Genomic DNA, 19,436 nt, shown 5'->3' with positions numbered 1-19,436 from the left:
GGGCAGCTCATCCATTCTCTGCTTATTGCTCTCGATAGAGGTGCTGCCATCCCTGAATCGCGGAAAGGGGCTGAGGTCCTCCCTATTTTCAAAAAGGGGCTCAGGGAGGACCCTTCCAACTATCGGCCTATAAGCCTATTATATTCCACCCAGAAGGTTGTTGGTAAGGTGATATTCGAGAGAATCTTACAATGAGCTATTGAAAATGAGATTCTCTCTGACTATCAAGCGGGCTTTAGGGCTGGCAGGGGAACAATAGAGCAGGCTTTCAGACTAATGCTAATTTATTGGAAGGTAATTGTCATAGGCAAAGGCAGTCTTTATCTTGCGTTTACTGATTTAAAGACTGCCTTTGACCTTGTGCCTAGGGAGAGCCTCTGGAGAGTGCTGTCTGATATAGGGGTTCTCCCCAATATTTTGTCTATATTAGTGAGGGTCCACGAAGGAAATAATGCACAAGTAAGATGGGGCACAGAGGGCCAGAAAACTAACAGAATTCCAGTAGAGAGAGGGGTTCGCCAGGGATGCATCCTTGCTCCCACCCTCTTTTCACTTTATGTGAATGGTGTGGTTGAGTACCTGTTAAAAGAACCATCAGTTGCGCCATCCCTGGTGGGCGAGCGAATTCCCACCCTCTTATTTGCTGATGACACGCTCTTAATATCTAAGACCCCAGTGGGCCTCCAAAGCCTCTTAGATAGTTTTCAGACTTTCTGCACACAACGAGATTTAGTAATAAACACAGATAAGACAAAGTATTTGGTGTTGAACCCCCCCGAAAAAATGTGGGCCCCCCAGTACTGAATCATTTCTTCCTAGAAAGGTCACTGTATTTGATTATTTAGGTATACGTATCTTGGATACCATGCAGTGGACCCCACATCTTGGTAAAATGTTGCTAAATCACAGGAGGGTCACAGGAATGCTGCTTAAGGAACAGCGCTCCTCTTCAACTAGGCCGATTGCCCCTGCCATTGATATTTATAAAGCGAAGGGAGTTAGCTCTGGTCTCTATGGGGCGGAGCTATGGGGTACTTTCAACATAGATCAATTGACTAGGTCAGAAAATAAGTTTTATAGGGACCTTATGTCACTTCCGCAGAGCACCCCAATGATACCCTTATTGCTTGACTTAGGATGCCATTCTATCAATGATCTGGCAAAAATCCAGCCGTTGCTCTTATGGGCCCGGCTGTGGAGAGTGCCAGAGCTGGCTAAATACGCTAAAGGGTTATCAAAAGTAATGTCAATGCCAGTATGGCACAAAGTAAAGTGGGTAAAGGATGTAAAAGCTCTACTTGGAGATTTGGGCCATAATGTATGTATGTATGTATAGGCATTTATATAGCGCACTACTTACCCGTAGGGTCCCAAGGCGCTTCGACCGCTGCGAAACCCTTCCTGGCTTCCCTGAGAGATGGTCCCTTAATGGGTATCTCCAGGGTGAGACCAGGCATCCCCGGCGGTCTGGTGGGGCCGTTAGTGAAGATGAGGCAAGCTAATGCCCAGAGTTGCCGAGTGTGATCGCTGATCAGAGTGGGCACCGAGGCGAGAGAATTATGGAGTCCGCTGACCCTGGTCCAGAAACCTGCCGCGCCGGGAATCGAACCCTGGTCCCGGGCCGTCCTCTGCTCTCGGGTCTGCCGCCTCTAACCAGTGAGCCACACTACTTCACTAATGAAGCTTGGGTTAGTAGGTCCTCTCCCCTGAAGGCAACTCTAAAGACCTTCTACTGGAATTGGGCTGCGTCCAGAATTAGCCCTGATCATACTTTGGGCAGATTAACGGACGAGTTTTTAAAGATTAAGGATGTGCCTTTTCGGGAACCTTATCTTGACATTGTCAGAAAATCTGCTGATAGGGCTCTCTATTTTAGATTTAGAGTCGGGGCTCTTCCTGTGCGCGCCCTAACTGCTCGATGGAAGTCCCCGTCCCAAACTAAACGCCCTATCTGCTTAATCAGAATAGAAACTGTAGCCCATATTCTGTTTGCATGCCCAGCGTATGTGCAGCCAAGGAAAAGGTGGCTTAGACCAATATGTCTGTTGTTGGGCACTAGGTACCACAATGAGACACTACGCATTTTGATGGCAGATACATGACTACTGTATGTTTGTGACCTCTCTAAATTTTTATCATGGGCATGATCCATCAAAAATAAAAGGCTTAAGCAAAATGTTTAATTCGAATTAAAAAAAAAAAATAATGACTACATTTTGATTTTTAATATTGGTTCTATTTTCTTTCCTTTTAAACTCAAAATCTGGTGTAAATAGATTAACTCTTGCTTTTTAAGGAAATGTGTTTTAATTTGTGATGCTTTTATGATATGTTTTTATCGAATACAGCCTATTAGACTAGTAAAAAAGTTTGATTTTCTGACAAAAGTCTATCATTCCCTAAACGCTGGGAAAATGTAGATTTCAGCCCCACAAACCCTTTTTTGATACCATTTGCAGGGAAAAACCCACACACATTCTATGCTGGACTTTTCCCCCATTTATCCCCCAAAAAACTGAATTTAACTGTATTTTGGCTAAAATCTGGGACCCCCCAGAGGAATCCACAAACCCTGGGTACCTTTAGAATACCCATGATGTTGGAAGAAAAGGACGCAAATTTGGCATGGATACCTTATGTGGTCAAAAGGTTTCAGAGGCCTAATTGCGTACTACTACAAATAGCCAAAAAAGGGCTCAGCACTGGGGGCGGGGGGAGCCCAGCAGTTAAGGGGTTAAAATACACTTATTTATGTTTATTTTTTACAGATATTGTTTATCATCATTAAAATAAAGTTATCATGCCTGAAAAATCAAGAAAGAGAAAAGAAGAGCAAAAGGACAATTAATTCAACAACAAGTATTGGATGACCAACATCATGTGGGTAAAAAGAAGAAGTCTTCTGGTAAGACCTCAAAAGCGTTCATTAAAAAACTTTCAAAGCCTAGAAACAGTGTGCAGAATTTGCAAACTACTGAGAATGGTTCGACCAGAAAAAAGAATATGAATAACAGGAAAGGAAAAAAGAAAATGTAAATTCAATAGATTCGATGTATGGTAAAAGAAGGCAAAATCAGTATAAAGAAATCTGTAAAAAAATATCTATAATAGAGTGGTTTTTAACTTGCTCAAAGATGTGAAAAAAAATATTGAAAAAAACACTATTTTATATAAAGAAGAAGCATATTCAATAAACTCTTCAAAAGGCTTTTGAAGTAAAAAGGAAACTCTTCATTTTAGTTTTAAACAGAGTTTGATCACTAGATAAACCAATCCATTTAATGAAGGCCAAAAGTAAGAGGGAAAGAATAATTAACAGTACTAATTTTTGTGATGTTTCTTTGGGTGAATGGAAGCACAGTTCAAGTTCAGAGCCTTTCTTTAATGAAGAGAGTTATTTTCAGACCAATAATTTATTGCATGCAGTGGATACCAGTTGCCGAGTTTATGAGGTTAGAAATGGTTGTCCAATTTAGAAAGAGAAGATGGTTCCCAGAAATGCAGAAGAAGGGTTAGCTGATGAAGTTCTAGGGAGATGTCCTAAAGCCCCTTTTGTACACTTGGGATTGCACTAGTATTTGTAGTGTACAACAAGAATCTATTGATATTTTACGCATTTTCTTACAAGAATATAGTAAAAAAAAGTGTTAAACAAAAGATTAAATAATGCAAGGACTAGACCCTTGCAAAGTGAGAAAAAACACTGGTTTAGAAGGTCATTCTCTGGCTTGTCTTTCTAGAAAAGTATGTCAAAGTGTTTTTCACCATTTCAGGATATTAGCAGCACATCATTCTCAAATGCGGAAGTTAGTCAGAAGATTGTATTATGCAAAAAGTCCAGCACTAATGTTAAATGAGTTAAACAGTGCTCTTTTGCGTGGATCAGTATCAGATGTGAAGAAGGTTTGTTATGAAATTGAGTTTTTTTAGTTTGGTCCTGAACAAGAGAGTGCAGAAACTGACACATTAATAGAAGAACATGTTGAAGAGAATGTGCAACATAGTACTATAAAAAATTTGAAGAACAAATTACCAAGTTTAAGGTGATTTCAGGTGAAAGGCGAAATTATTATTGTATTTGTTGTCGGCGAACTCACTATAAAAATCAGACTGGGACTGTTGTTCTATATTTAAAAAGTGAAAGAGAAAATAATGATAACTGGATGGAATTTGCAACTTATTTGTTGGTAGGGTCTTGGACCAGGATCAGCGGACTGATAATTCTCGCATCGGTGCCCACTCCGACCAGGGAGCACACTCGGCAACTCTGGGCATTAGCTTGCCTCATCTCTACAACGGCCCCCACAGACGCCAGGGATGCCTGGTTTCACCCTGGAGATACCCAAAAGGGACCATCTCACAGGGAAAACCAGGACGGGTTCCCCAGCAGTCTACAGCGCCGGGACACTCGGGTAGAGTAACTGTGCGCTATACAAGTATCCCACATTTACATTTACATTTAGAGAATTGTTTTGATTTGGGTTCTGATCAGCGTATTTGTAAATATTGTTATAATAAATTACATGAGAATAAAATGTCCGCTAGAGCTGTGCATAATAATCTAGAGTTGGTAACTACTCCTTCAGAACTGATAGATTTAAATCCCTAAGAGTCTATTCTCATTCAATGTGTGCACCCATTTCAGGCTATTGTTAGTATGGAGCCTAAAACAGGTAAATTGCCTCCTTCAGTTTTACAGAGAGGATTAAAAGGAAGAGTGGTATATTTACCTCTAGATTTAAAGAAACTATTGGTGTAGAGAATGTAGAAAATGAAGCACTAGTTATTCTAGTTAATGGAGTTCCGACTAAGAGTAAAATATTCTGTCAAGAATTAGTGGATGTTAGGAAAGCGCAAAAGGCAACATTGTATCTGATAAAAAACAATGAGTTCTATAAAAATGTTTATGTGGGAGAAAAAGAAATACTTTTAGCAGAAGATACTGAAACCTCAAGTGGACAAATTGAAAACGTGGACATGTCCAGAAGTGAAGAAATCTATGAACATTACAGTGTACATCCACTTCATTCAAAAGAAGTGATGGAGAATACTATTGAGTTATTCAAAATGAAAAAAGCAAAGGGAAGTCCCATGAGTGTATGGAAAAAAAACTTGGAAGCTTGTTGTTTTCCGCAGTTGTTCCCAACAGAAAAAGGTGGACGATATGATGAACGACCTGTGCAGATTTCTGCATCTGAATATCGGACAACAAGATGGTATGCATAAGATGCAAAATTTCAACAATGTATCCCATATATATTTCATATTTTGTTTGAGAGTGACTTGTCTGGACTTTCATATGCAGTCAATCACATATTGAAATCAGGAGTACATCTTCAAAATGTTTCTGCAAAGGAATTTATGGATAAAGTACATCCAAGAGATTATCATTTAGAATCTCAGCTGATTAATCTGATGGCATGTCAGTGTGGCATAATGAATATTGGTGCTGTTGTCATGGAGAACTTAAATGTATGCTAATGTATGCTAAGGAACTTAGGAAGTCCTACGTGGTTCCTTACCCTAAGCTGTGTGAATTCTTGAAGATTAAATTTAATCAGATTGAAGAAGTGAAACAAATTGGTCATTGTTCTGTTCGCTTTTTGCTTGTTAAAGATTTATATGTCCATACAAAACAGTTTCCATTTTCACTGGCATATGCAGTGACTGTTCATACATCTCAAGGTTTAAGTTTTGACAGTGCTTTGGTGAACATTGGAAATACAGTGTTTAAAGAAGGTATGGCATATGTTGCTTTGTCCAGTGTCAGAACATTAGCTGGTTTGTTTTGATTGATTTTGATGATACTAAGATTACTGCAGATACCAACTGTGTCAAAAAGTACAATAGGTTAAGAAGAACATATGTTCTTAATTTAGCTCATTATCCTGTGTTTGAAAAGCGTGTGGTTGCTCAAAAAAGAAGGTATGAGAATATTTGTACTGAAGGTGTAGAGAAGGGAAAAAACAAGATAATGTTGTCATTGCAAGCAAAAAGGAAAAGGACACTGTTGAAGAGATTGTTGGTTTTCAGTTTGAAAATAGTTCTGGTGTCAACTGCTATGCTAATATAGTGGTCAATGTTTTTTTTTTTCTTGAAGGTTTGCAACAGCAAATTATGGAGAATCGTGAAAAAAGATTTTGGGGCATATTACCAAGCAATAGTGATAATTATCGCTATTGCTTGGTTAGCGGGAAAAAAATATCGCCGAGCACCGAGGATTTTTACCTCTGAGATACCTTGATATTATCAAGGTTTATCTCAAAAGCGGTAAAAATCCTGCGAAATGCATGAATATCGCTGAAATACAGCGATATTCATGCATTATCGTGACAATGCTCTTAGCCATGTTATCCACCTTCCATTTGATAACATTGCTAAGAACTGCTTTCAGCAGGCGTTAGCTTTTGGAGATATTCGCGCTTAGCGCGAATATTTCCAAAAGTTGTTAATAGGAAATAGAGATGTTAGCGACTGTTTTCAGTCGCTAACATCTTGGCACGACCACTTTGCATGTCATTAGCGATAATTATCGCTGACATGCAAAGTGGGCCCCTAAATGCCCGCTATCGCCTACAAGCTGTCGCTAACTGGTGTTAGCGACAGCTTGGTAATAGGGCGATAAAATAATCGCTGCATTAGCGGGAAAAAGTCCCGCTAATGTGGCGAAAATGGCCCTTGGTAATATGCCCCTTTGTTCCTTGTTACATTCTGTTCATGAGAAATTGAGAACAGATAAAAGTAAACTACAAAGCATTTCTGATGTTCGTAATCTTTTGGATGTATGTTCTGGTTCTACACAATTTACACAAAATATCCAATAAGATGCTCAGGAGTTTCTAATGTATATGCTTACAGTTTTGGAAAATGAAGGTGTAGACATAGAGAATATTTTTGGCCTTTGTTATAAATGGGAACATCAATGTGAAAATTGTATGTATACGTGTATCGCTAATGTAGACACTGAAAGATTTTCATGGTTGACATTACTGGACTGTAAATCAGTGTCTTTCAGTAAATTAGTTAAAGCTGCAAATCAAAACATGGAGTGTAGGCAATGCAAATCAGAAATGTTATCAACAATATTTATCCAAAGATATGGAAAATATATAGGGCCTCATTTATGAAAAGTGACGCATCGCTGCGTGAAAACAGCGATGCGTCACTTTTCACTGCGCACTCCTTGCGACACCAATGATGCGTCATATTTAATGTATGACGCATCATGTCGCAAGGACTTACAGATACGTCAGTATTTCTGACGTATCTGTAAGCGCAAAAGTGACGCAACTCCAGCAATGCGTCCTTTCACATGGGGAAAGCCCCATGTGAAAGGGCTTGCGTCAGTCTTATGCCTGCTGTGAGGGAGACGCAAGATTTTGACGTAACAGCATCCTAAAAGTGACGCCGTGAAATCTCTTAGATTTCACTGCATCACTATTATGAGGCTTTTTGCGGGGGAACGCCTCCTCTGCATACATTATACCTGACGCAGGTATAATGTGGCGCAGGGGTTTAAAAAGTGACGCATCTACCTAGATGTGTCACTTTTTAAATATGGCGCAACAAGGCGCATATTTTACGCCGCTGGTGCGTCACAAAAAGTGACGCACCGGCTGCGCAAAACTGACGCAAGGCCTCATAATTAAGGGCCATAATTTAAATGCTGCAACGTTGTACAGCTGACGGAAGAAAATTGGACACTTTAATACAACATTTTGTAGCTACACAACTATCAATGTTAGGAAGGACTTTTGTAGCAGTAGCAATAATTTTCCACGAGTGTCCTTCAATAACATCTGGACATTACACTGCCTATCTCAAAAACTGAGAAAGGCTGGAGTCTTTGTAATGATGCTGAGTCGGTTTTCAAACAACTTTACCAAATTCTTACAGAATATTTTTAAAGCCAAAGTTTTAGGAAGATAATTCAGCCTCTGAGGAATTTATTGTTATCATTTCATAGGATTACCATTGGACAATTTACATAAAAATGACAGCAAAAATACAATTTGGCCCCAAGGAAATGTATTTCCTTGAATTATGGACTTTTTTGTTGCACATTGCCTCGGTGTATAATTTTAACTGGGATTATTTACAGTGTTTATAAATTTAAGTTATAACATTTTCTTAGCAGTAATCATTTTATATAAGTGTGATTTGTGTTATCTAGTATTTTACTATAGAGCAGTTTCCCAATGGATGTCTTTGAACAAGTTGCAGTGCAACGTCTCAAAGACAGAGGTTATGCTCTTTGGTGAGGCTAAAATCTGCTGGGCTCCTGACTGGTGGCCTTTAGACCTAGGCCCAGTCCCTGAGCCTAAGCAGATAGTCAAGAACTTAGGGGTCCGTCTGGAACAAGAACTCAGCCTGAAGCAGCATGTTACCAACATTGTAGGGTCCTGCTTTCGAACTATAGGGCTACTACGCCGAGTTTTTCCTCTGCTTCCAGACACTATTAGAAAGACCCTGGTCCAGGCGCTGGTTATCAGTCGTCTCGACTATTGTAATGGCCTCCTGTTGTCAGCCAATGAGGAAGATTTGGACAGGTTGCAGGTTGTGCAGAACACTGCAGCTAGGCTGGTGGTGAATGCTCCTCCCAGAACACCATCAAAACCTCTTCTTGCCAGGCTTCATTGGCTCTCCATCCGGCAGAGAGTCACCTTTAAGATCTGTTGCACGGTACATAAAGGTCTTCATGGTTTGGGTCCCTCTTATCTCGCAGACAAGTTTGTGCCGTATGTCCCTTCCCGTGCTCTACGGTCCAGTGATCAATTGCTTCTTGTGGTCCCTAGGATCAAGCGGGCAAGGCAAGGGGGTAAGGCTCTGTCGGTAAGGGGACCAAAGATTTGGAACGGCCTCCCCCTCCAGCTTAGGCAGCTTGAAAATCATCTGGCCTTCAGGAAAAAGTTGAAGACGTTTCTGTTTCAGGTCTAGCTTTACAGGTTTCAGAATTGGATTACAGTTATATAACTTGTTCCCTGGTAGGTTTGGCAGTCATATAGCGCGGAGATACTCCCCTGGGAGTCTATTCAAGCGCTCTATAAACACGCAAAATAAAATAAATAAGATGGATTATTGTTTTTTTTTTAAACAATCTAATTGATTGTTTTTTTTTACCTGCTGTTATCTGATGAGTACGATTGAAATCACTGTTTCTAGTGAAATTCAATATATTCTGAGAACAGCAAAAAAGGCAAAGAAATTACTTTGTAAAATGTTAAAAATATGTTGTGCTGTTAAAAATGTATTATTATATGTTATAACAATTTTTACTTTTTTTTACAGATCTTTATTTTAAGATATCAAATTTTCCACCATTTAGATTATAAAAAACAGGTGAATAAAATGTTTACCGTTTTTTACATGTATTACTGTTGAGGTAAGTTTTAGTAAGTCTTAAAATGCACATTGGACTATGTTTCCACACAGTTGAAGAAAAGGAACATGGATGGACTAGATTTTTGTCAGAAAATTGCAATTCAGAAAGGTATAAAATAGGGGACAGCTTCAGAACACCTGTCTGCAAGATATATGGTATAGTTTAGAAGACATTAATATGGTTGTTTTGCAGGTCTTGATAATTTCAGAATTTAAAAAAATGAAACTCATAGTCAGTGTTTTTTCACATGTCATATTAGATTGCATCCCTTCCCTTCAGTAATATATAATAATGTCCTATCAGTTTCCTAAAAGGTAAGTAGTTGTAAATGTATCTTGTTCTTTGTTGTCAGTACACAAATGGCCCCAAGATGGCCGCTGACCAGGAGCTCTAGGCAAGAGCTCCGGGATTTGGGATCGCCAAAGCCCGGCATAAATCCCTGTATATCCCCTCGGAAGCCCAAGACTGACGACCCAGAACACAGGATCGACGAGAACGGAACAAAAAGACAAGAAAGAATAAGACAGTACCTCCCAAGGAAACGAGGCTGCATCGCATCATCCGACGCCTGGTCTGGGAGGAGTGGTGGACTCGGAAGAACCCGGGCAGAGACGGCACTGGCCGACACGTGGGGGCTATTGGCGGCGCTGACAGAGAGCGGAAGACTCCCTGTGCGTTGCGGGCAGGGTCCGATCCAGAAGAAGGCTGGGGCGGCATCGCCGAAAATACGGTCAGGGACCGAGCACAGCAGTGGAGAGGTGCAGGGAGAATCAAGGTACAGGCACTCTCCCTTCTGCAGCGCGGCCCCCGCTCCCCACCTCCCACTACCCACCCTCGCCCCCGCACCGCAAGAGAGAGAGCCCGGAGAGCCCGTAGCGCGGGGAACGGGAGAAGAGAAAGAATAGTCCTCAATCCGCCCCGCCTGACTTTAAAATGGCGGCCATTGCGGACAAGAAACTAGTTACCAAGAGGTTTTTTGGCACAAATATCCGCACCCTAATGTAGGAAAACGGAACTCCGCAAGTAGGGATAAACAAAGAAGATCACAGCAGGTTATTTTAATTAATTAAGGAGAGCCAGGGATCCAAACCGAACGCCAAGGGAAGCTGGGCCAGATAAAAGGAGTGGAAAGAGAGAAAGTCTTCCCTGCCCACAGATGAACCGATCATAACGGCAGCCATCTTACAACGAGTAGCCTTGCTACACTCAACCAGAGCAGAACAAAGGTCAGCCAGCTAATTCATTAATATCTCTGGAACAACAGCTATTAATGAGTTAAATGAAGAATAATTATGGGAAAGAGAAGCTATTCAGCAAATCTTTAATTACACACTACTAGATCTGGCAAGGAAGACTAAAACCAGCACTAAATAACATCAGAAGTGGCTCTTCCTGAAATAAAACTGAGAAAGAGTCACCATAATACTTGCAAACGGAGCCAAAATGAGCGAAAGATACCTAGAGGCTGCTGGCTTGGACGCCCAGAGTATAAAATACCCCCACAATTTAACTAAAAATGCAGCTAAGAAGTTCAAACATGACTCCCTAAGGAAAAATCCGGACATACTATTCGCAGACCTATACTTTAATGTGACTAATGGTACGAAAATGAATGACCTCATATTCTTCACAAAGAGAACAGCTAAATGGCGCAATGCCTTCACTAGGATGCTTACCATAAAAACGACGAATAACATCCCTCATGGCATTAAAATGTCAACTTCACCATCGGAAAGATGCAGAGCTGAACTAAGCATCATAATATACAAATCTAGAATGGTGCTAATACAAGCAGCAACTCGAGATCTAGAGAGATTTGCCAAGATTTTCCAATCGGTAAAACACTCACTGGAAGACCAGAGTCACCAACTCCTCCTGACCCCACCAGTAGACTCCCTAGACAGTCTCGATATCACCACGAGAGGCACTGATAGATCTAGGAACCTTCATGGTCAAAGCCCTAACCAGGTAGCCATATCTGAACTAGTATTGTCTACACCGGAGATCGCGACTGATAGAACTGAGAGGCCTAACGATCAGGCAAACAAAGATCAATATCAACTACAAAGAGAAGAGTCGTCCATACTCCCAAACTATGAGGTCCTTCACGTAGAGCATACATCGGCAACGAATGTAGTACCATATGACAACCAGGAATTAGATGAGACTGAAGACATCAGCCTTCCTATATCCTATACCCTCTCTAGCACAATACCAGCGTTGTACACCCCCCCACACACAAATGAACTCCCAACAACACAGGACTTTGCTAACACCATCAACCTTCCTATACCTCTCGCTAGTACAATTACAGAGACATGCAGACCTTCACCCACAAACACACTACTAGCAACTCAGAACCTATTCAGCACTGACGATACATCCAATAGCTACGGAACCGACAATCAAATAGAGGTAAGAAAGAAAATGGCAGCAGAAGTGAGAACTGATCCGAAAAGGAGAAGAGTAGTGCGGATAAACAGATCTGCCATCCCTAAGAGATCACATCAGAACAAGAAGGTTATTAATAAGCTTCAGAAAATAGTGAGCAAGCTAGCACAAGCCACTATTAATACCTTACAGGCGATTGAGAAAATTGAAGAGATGATGGGGAACATTCACTCTAAAGTCACGAATATCCAAAACCTAGTACATTCTTCTCAAAGTAAGAGTAACGAGATGGACTTCCCTTTAAAACATAGAGACAACCGACCAGACAGGGCAAAATCACTATCAAAAGAGGAAACTCTGGCCTTAATCCGAACATATGATCTATCGGACCGCAAGGGAGAGGAAAGAATCAAAACAATACCACTAGACTCCAACAGAACATCAAGAAAAAACGATAGAACATCCAACCCCCACAACTTACAGCACATACAGCTAACACCAAACGAAGCCGAAAATGCGAACCCTAGTAACAAAGAAAAACCTCTGACCTGTCTACTAATCAACTGTCGATCGGCAACCAAACATGCATCGGACATAGCAGACCTCATCATCAACAAGGACATTGATTTGGCAATCCTCACAGAAACATGGCTTACGGAATCCTCATCCCCAACCATGGATCTTTTAGTACCACCCCAATTCAACATTTTGAGACTTGATGGACACATAAAGCTAGGGGGAGGGATAGCCTGTATTCATCGATCTGACATTGAGGTCAAACAAATTCAGGCCGACCCGCTAGAATCCTGTGAGTATCTAGGTCTTAACATAAGATCAACCAACAGCCAACGATGCAACTTGCATACATTTTACCACCCACCAGGAGACAACACAAAGTTTACAGAAGAGTTAATGGAGATCATAACAGCCAACTCTAACAATGATGCCAATAACATATTTCTAGGCAATTTCAACCTTCACTGGGAAGACTGCAATGACAAACTGGTCAACACGCTTAAAGGTTTCCTCATTGAACTAAACCTCACACAAGCGTGCACACTACCCACACACACAAAAGGAGCGACGTTAGACTGGATTATCTCAAGAAACAAAGATGCATCAATCCGCGCCATAACGCCATGTGACTGGTCTGATCATCACGCCATAACATTTGTGATACCCACAGTGGGAAAAGGCAGGACCAGACAACCTTTTAAGGCCAAAAAATGGACTCGAAACACAAAAGAAGCAAATATGGAGCTACTGGTCGAAAGCTGCGAAAGAGAGTTAAAGCCACCCAACAACCTGGAGAACGTCAACGAGCTGACGGATCACTACACAGCAACTGTCGAAAATATCGTCAATAACACCATGCCATTAAAATTGAAAAGAATATCAGAGAAGACTAAAAACCCGTGGTTTAGCGAAGCACTAAACGAAGATAGACGCAAATTGAGAATGTCTGAAAGGAAATGGAGGCAACATCCGTCATCCGTTGAACTGGAAGCACTCAGAAAAATTAGAAACCAATATAATAAAAAGATCATCAGCTCAAAAAAGGAATTCATAAGAACAGAACTGGATAATGCCAAAAACAGACCACGAAAACTCTTTGAAATCCTAAAGGAGCAATCAAACAAACTAGCCAAATCGGTGCAAGAAAACTCAAAAACATCTCTAAGCTGTGATGAATTTTCCACATTTTTCACGGAAAAGGCCAAATCACTCGAAGTAGAGCTTAGAAACGCTGCGGTGAACCTTCCCACCGAACCTCGGTTTACCAACGATTCTGACTCTACAACGGATCGCACTAAGGCAAAAAATAAGGCAAGTTGGGAATCATTCGAACTGTACGACCAGCACACGATTGCCAAGATGCTCACAGAAATCAAACCAAACAACCACTACCAAGACCCCCTGCCTGCAAAATGCGTAAAAGAAATCAACCACATCCTGATTCCAATATGGACCGAAATAATAAATGCTTCACTTTCACAAGGGATCCTCCCCGACTGCCTAAAAACAGGTCAAGTCGTACCCATAATCAAAAAACCCACAGCGGATGCATCAGATCCAAACAATTTTCGCCCAGTGACCAACATCCCTTTACTGGCCAAGCTGACTGAGAAATGTGTGCAGAACCAACTGAGCCAACATATCACCAAGTTCTCCTTGCTAGATGAATGCCAATCAGGATTCAGAGCAGGGCACAGCACGGAAACAGCGATCCTCCATATTGTTGATGATGCGCTACAGGCTCTTGACCAAAATCAAGCATGTTTACTGATTCTCCTTGACCTGTCATCGGCATTTGACACGGTAAATCATGAAGCATTACTGACCAGGCTACGGGACAGGATGGGATTGTCGGGAACTGTGCTGAAATGGTTCGAATCCTTTCTACAGAACAGAACGCAGCGCTTCCTGGTCAACCAATCAATCTCACTTCCATGCCCGATCTCATTAGGAGTCCCTCAAGGATCGACTCTATCCCCTGATCTTTTTAACCTATACGTCGAACCACTCACAGAAATTCTCCAAAAGTCTCAACTATCCTATCACATGTATGCTGATGACACGCAAATATACTTAAAGATCGCATCCCTAAAAGACTTGGAACTAATGAATGAGACACTAAAAATGGCACTTCAATGGTTAACTACAAACCATCTGAAGCTGAACGCACATAAAACAGAGTTCCCACTAATCTCACCACCAAGGAAAAACTCAGAAATAAAGGAATGGACGAAAGTCGTGACTGCGCTAAACTGCACCCCAACCCTGGTCAACTCAGCTAAATCACTAGGAATCACCTTAGACGAGAATCTTGACATGAAAGCCCACATTAACTCAATGGCGAAAAGTGCCCGCTTTCACTTGAACTACTTAAGAAAATTGAAACCATTCATCACAGAGGCGGACCTCAAACTGGCAATCCAATCCTTAGTTATCTCGAGGATTGAATATGGCTGCACCACCTTAGCTGGCTTACCAAAAATGTCTACGGCACCTCTAAAAGCCTGCCTTAACGCGGCGGCAAGACTTATCACCGGAACCAGGAAATATGATCATATATCCCCGCACCTGAAAGCTTTAAACTGGCTACCTTATGAAGCCAGAATCCAAATGAAGATAGCATGTATCACACACAGAGCGCTACACGACAACACACCAAGGTATCTAGCCAAGAAAGTTCAACTGTCCGGCGGCAACCGACCAGCTAGGAGTGCTAAGGAGTTGCTGCTACGGCCAGCCATCTTCTGAAAGAAAAAAACCTATGACAGAGCGTTCTCAGGAGCTGCCCCCAGAATATGGAACTCACTCCCTCCAAATATCAGGAAGATCCAGAATCTGGTTACATTCAAGCGGGAAGTGAAGAGCCTACTGATGAATAGATACATTACCTAGTGAAGATCACTGTTCACGATTCTGATATACTAATGCCTTAGTACTGAGCTTGTATGGCACGAGTAAGGGAAGCATAATCAATACTAAAAGGAACACATATTCTTTGATATGAGAACAACCTAAAGGCCACTACTAATGGATATTGTGACAGATCACGAGAACAGCACCCCATACGAACATATACCGAGCTACCTCATATTGGTTATTTGTTATATATACCTGTTTTAGTTACAAATTTAGCTATAGCATATTTTAACGCGAACGCCTCACGTGTTACGAATATATAGTTGTTTTACTTTAACTGTTTTTATATATGTTAACTGTTTTTATATATGTTAACCTTCTACCTCTCCTATGTTAAGCGCTCTGATACCCAAGGGTCTTGTTTGCGCTATACAAAACTCTATAATAAATAAATAAATAAATAAATAAATACTCCTATAATAGCAAAGATAAGGAAAAGCCATTCTGTATACCTTTTTCTTTTCCATGTAAATATAATCTCATCATACACAGTACTTTGCATTGAAAAGGTGTTCTATAGGTTTTGCTGTGCGTCTTTGCACAGAACACTCATAGAACAAGACACAACTCCAGATTTATCATAAATAATAAATCTGGACATGTTTGTGAATGCTACACCATCCTCCTATTGGTGTAGCAAAGCACAACGAGGAAAATTGTTTTCACTTCTCCTCATTTTTTCACTTTCAATATATGCTGCAATGCACAGCATATATTGAAGGAGAAAAATGCCTTTACTGATTGTTTTTGTGCGGGACAGTGTCTCTTCTTGCACAAAAACAATCTCCACATGACACGAACATCCTTGCACCATGGTGCAAGGGTGCCTGTGTCACCATATGGCTGCCGTATGTGTAGCTGTGAAGAGGGAAGCATAGAGTTGCAACATTTTTATGTACATATGTAACATCCCTGTGCTTCGGAAGTACCACAGCACACTGTAGTTAAACAGTTTACAGTATCATGCTGCAGCACTTCCTTATAATTCTGCACTTATTTATTCACCACACATCAGAAATCTATTTTTACAGTCAATTAGGCACTACACATACATTCATCTCAACTTTCACACACAAGCATACTAGTTGAGATCTTTTTGTAACCAGACATGAAAGAGGGATGGAGAGAGAAAGGATGGATGGATGACTGAAAGGGTAAATGGGTGGGTAGAAGGATGAGTTGACTGGGTGGATGAATGAGTAAGTGAAAGGATGGCTGGAGGTCTGAAAGGGTAGATGGCTGGATGGATGAGTGAATGGATGGATAAGTGGAAGAGTGGATGGATGAGTGTATGGATGGATAAGGTGAAAGGATGAATGGAGGGATGGATGAATGAAACAGTGGATGGAGGGATGGATGAGTAGAATAATGGATGGATGGAAGGATAGATGAGGGATAGGTTCGAAAATGGTTGAGTATTGATATGGATGGGCACACAGATGGAAGGACAGAATGAATGGTGAAAGACTGAATGATGGATGAAAGAAGGATTACACCTTGTAACCCCCATTATCTTAAATACATTTCCTATAGACTGATTTTCACAGTTATATGAGTGATTGTCTCTATATACCCTGTCCTACTTACTTGGGATGAGTAGCGCTAGAAAAGAAATTAAATACACATGAGAGAGAGTCTGGGTGAAGGGGAAGGTCACTATTGGAGGGTAGTAGCAAGGCCGGACTTGCCGGATCTAGCATAGGGCTTTTTCCTAGGAGGCTGGAAAGGTGGGGTGTGGACGGTTTTGTTACCATAAAAAGACCTACACATTTGCTCAAAGCTGCATGCATACTGGCACACTGTTTCAACCTAAAATAGGCTTATTTTCACTTGTACTTATGTGGTTGTCTATTTACTCACTTATATACTATTGCGCGACCTTTTCTGATGTGTCTGTAAAACATGTCTTTTGTCCTGAATTTTGACCTTCTGTCCTCAATTTATTTCCTGAATTTTGACCCTTTGTCCTGAAATTTTACACTCACCATTCAGAATTTGCACCCATGCCAGTTGGTCACCCTATTAGTCTGTATAATGGCAGCAGCGTTATCATGCATGTTTGTCACACATGTCCACCAGCCTGTAGCTTGGCTCTCATGGATTACCATGCACATGCACAGCTGTTTCCTCCCACAGTCTAAGAATCGGCACACCCCAATGCGTACTTAATCATCTGCAGACCACAGTCTTCCTAGGACTCTGCCCACTTCATGCTATTATGGGAAGTCATTTTCATTGAGAGACATTTTAGTTTGCTCTCAACATCCGATTTAAGTGGGAGCTTTGCAAGGCAGTCCTGGGCTCCCACTCTGAACCCAGCAGCACCAAAGAGGCCTGGGCTAATAAATACAAAAGACTGGTCGAAGTGGGGAAAAAAACGTAGGGGAACTGTGGGCGGAGAATCAGAGGGTGGGAGTTACTCAAGGATTGGATCAGTGGGTGGTGTTGGAGGTGTGGCCAGAATGCGCAAAACATCCTATTGTTTTTTATTTGTTTGGCATTTTACTGCCCACTTACAGCTTAATATGTTATTTAGTTCAACCAATGGATACACATGATTATATAAGGTGTGATTTATAAGTTATTGACATTAAAATACATTCACAAAGTGGGAATGTCCCAATTCCGCTTAAAAGTGGAAGCACATGTCTCCGAACCATGGAGTTTCTGTCATCAGCACTTCTCCTCCCTTTTTCCACAATAGTAGTTCAAACATGAATGGCAAATTATCCTAGTTTGCAAATGTTTTCTATATAATTAAGGCTCTGCCATATTTGCCACATAGTACAAGATCTGCTGCATAATCTGACAATTTTAACAAATAAATTGTTTGTAGTTCAAACGGATCAAAAGTTACTAAAATATTTGACTTGTGTTGCTGCGAAGTGGATGGCTCATTGCAAAGGTTGACTGATAACCTTTCTCACTGTTGCATTTGTATGGTACACTGGTACTAGTGAAGCAAAACCTTTCCAGAGACTGTTAGCATGTGAACAAATATCAAAATATTAAAATATCAGAAAATATACTGCATTACGCTGCAGCCTTTTTTTGCTGCATAATTTAGTCAACACTGTGGCATGATTTTGCTGCATAATTCCAGTGCCCCCAAAGCCGGCAGCAAATGTTAAAAGTGATTGTGAATGAAGCAGAGAGCCTATGATGTTTGCGAACTTAGTTTGGTGTGCGTGCAAATCCTGCATTGTCGATCCCTGGTGAGTTGCAGCTACTACTGCTGAAACAAAGTCAATGGAGGTACCAATGGGTGAGGCAGACTTGCCTCAAATGCAAGGCCAGCGTTAGTGCTGGTGGTGCCTTGTGCAACAATGTTTGTAAGTGCCCCCCAATGACCACCTCTGCCATGGATTCCCTCACTATCACCCTTTAACAGTGCACCTCAAGTCTCCATAATCACACTCTCTAAGATGAACTTCATTTGATTTATAGCAACCCTCATACCAGTATAGGGTGTTACATATTACACAGAGACAATCAAGTGTACGTGAGAAAATCACTGTATAGAAAATGTTACATACGACTAAGGACTACAAGGTGTAGGTGTCACATGACAAAAATACTAGTAGGCCGTTTAGTTTAACAGTGATTGGTCTGGAGAAATACAAACTGAGAATTTAAAACAAAATACCATGGTTGGGGGTTCTCTTTCAAAATCTGAATTGATTTCTATCCAAACAAACACTTTTTGCAACATTAGGATAATCAAAGACTGGGGGGGGAAACAAAACGCTCTGATTTATACCTTGCAGTTTGTATGCAGCTCTTAAATGACAGTTAATAGCTCACTGTTCTGTGATAGGATTTTAACTTAGATCCTTTGGTCACTTGCAGTTTATCTCTGATAGAAGCAGTAACCCACAGACCAATTTACATTATATGCACTTTGTGATCTGCACAGTGCATGTTCTTTGCAGCAGGCACATTAACACTCTGCACGTACACTAACCCTCTGCACGCATATACTTGCAAACACTATACCCCCACCCAAAGTCAGCACTCTGTGGGGTCACACCAGTCACACCGCCGTAGAGCTGGTCCTTCTCAAGGGTCCTGTGACCTCAGTGACAGAGTTACTGTTGCTCTAGGGTCTGCTGCTTCATTGGCATGCTTGCAAGACTGGAGGTGAACTTCAGAATGGATTATGGTGGACAGTATTTCAAGGTTAACCCACATGGGAATGTGCTCCCTCTGGAGACTGGTCTGGTGTGCCCCG

The sequence above is a fragment of the Lissotriton vulgaris genome, chromosome 7 (genome assembly GCF_964263255.1).
Source record: "Lissotriton vulgaris chromosome 7, aLisVul1.2, whole genome shotgun sequence".
NCBI classification, from domain to species: Eukaryota; Metazoa; Chordata; class Amphibia; order Caudata; family Salamandridae; genus Lissotriton; species Lissotriton vulgaris.
Note: the sequence above shows the minus strand (reverse complement) of the source record.